At 38.8% G+C, this 1,752-nt stretch overlaps 1 long non-coding RNA gene across 1 annotated transcript; it reads right to left on the bottom strand.

The window, feature by feature from the left end:
- Positions 1-819: 819 nt before the first annotated feature.
- Positions 820-1,547, bottom strand: LOC126174847 (uncharacterized). Its single transcript, XR_007535492.1, has 3 exons — positions 1,435-1,547; positions 1,170-1,280; positions 820-1,010 (listed from the first exon to the last, which is right to left on the bottom strand). It is a non-coding gene; the product is annotated as an uncharacterized LOC126174847 (long non-coding RNA).
- Between the last annotated feature and the right edge of the window lie 205 nt (positions 1,548-1,752).

The raw sequence follows: 1,752 nt of genomic DNA, 5'->3' as shown, positions 1-1,752 counted from the left end.
ATGTATTATATTAATAAGAAGCAACATTGCCTTTTTCTCCTGAAAATATCACGTAACAAATGTGTTTGATTCTGCTTCCAATATGACAGTTTTGGTTAATACTCCACATGCCTACAGGACTTTGCAATGCTAACACAGCAGAACTCAGACATCTGTATAAGTGTAGAGAAATGAAAACAGTCATATGAATGCCTCACTTTGGTTCTGACACAGTTCAAGACTCGGGAGAAAAGTTTTACACCTGGTGTTCTACATGGCAACTTCACACACAAGAACTTTTTGCCGACCCTAATACCACCTACATAAGTAAACTTTTCCTGTGTTATTTTCAAGTAATGCACTTAAGCTATTCCTGATTTAACTGGAAGATCTGTACTTACCACTTTCATATCGACAGCCTCAAAATGCATATTGTAGACTTCGGGATATGTTACAGATCAGTGTCACACCAAGATTGTGGAGAAAGGGGGGGGGGGGGGGCGGCATGTCACTCTCCAACAAGTGTTTACCAATAAGTAAGTGGCCGAAAATTATGGGTATAGGACGGCTTAAACATGTGGAAAATGAGATTTTTATTATTCACTCGCCCGCATCTCGTGGTCGTGCGGTAGCGTTCTCGCTTCCCACGCCCGGGTTCCCGGGTTCGATTCCCGGCGGGGTCAGGGATTTTCTCTGCCTCGTGATGGCTGGGTGTTGTGTGCTGTCCTTAGGTTAGTTAGGTTTAATTAGTTCTAAGTTCTAGGGGACTGATGACCATAGATGTTAAGTCCCATAGTGCTCACAGCCAGCCATTATTCACTCACTGTATTTGACATTTATTATTCCTTTAAAATCGCACAACAACTTCAATAAAACACAGTTTAATCATTCACACACTTATTTCACAATTACTTCACTTTTAAACTGTAAATCCTCTAAGAGCTGTCTTGAATCTTCGCGAGTCTCTCTCAAAAACAGCTTTGATGTGGATAGATACGTACAGCAACCAGTAATCAGAGTCAGAACTGTGTCTGCAAAAACACAAGGATTATTAAACAATTTTTGCTATCATTAATTACTAGCAATATAATTGACAGAGTAGATTGCTAATATTTGCTATAATAAATATCATATTTGCAAGAACGATCTCACTGAAGTAATTAAGTCCATCGAAACGCTTAGAAACTAACCTCTCGTCTGACGAAAACGGTCTAAAGACGCAGTGGCAATTTTTTCAGATCTGTTGACAATGATATTTTGAGTTATCAGTTTACTGAGTGACTGAAATGTAGTTCAGGTACCTGTGAACATAACAATATGTTAGAATTCATTTTATAAATACGAACTATTACGGTACTGTACGGCTACTTACATATTAATTACACTATTAATATTTTCACAGTTGTTTCTTTAATACAAAATTAAAGCCAACGGAAGAAAAAACGTAAAACATACTTGCCAATGACAGGTTTGTTGAGATGCAATTTTCTGTGTTGACAGATGTAACTTTTTCATACGGTGGTAAGTCGCAGAAATCGCAGAAGTAGCAGAAGTCGCAGAAATCGCAGAAGTAGCAGAAGTCACAGAAATCGCAGAAGTAGCAGAAGTCACAGAAATCGCAGAAATCGCGGAAGTAGCAGAAATAGCAGTGGCGGAGGGATACACGACCTATGTTCCTTAACTGCGACTCAACTGCGACAAATCACAGTTAAGAATAACAGATACTGAAAAGTAGCATTCACAGAAATCACTGATATCGGAAAATCGCAGTTT

This window comes from Schistocerca cancellata, chromosome 3 (assembly GCF_023864275.1).
Source record: "Schistocerca cancellata isolate TAMUIC-IGC-003103 chromosome 3, iqSchCanc2.1, whole genome shotgun sequence".
In the NCBI taxonomy this organism is placed as follows: Eukaryota; Metazoa; Arthropoda; class Insecta; order Orthoptera; family Acrididae; genus Schistocerca; species Schistocerca cancellata.
The sequence above is the reverse complement of the archived record's forward strand: the minus strand, read 5'-3'. Positions and strand labels throughout refer to the sequence as shown.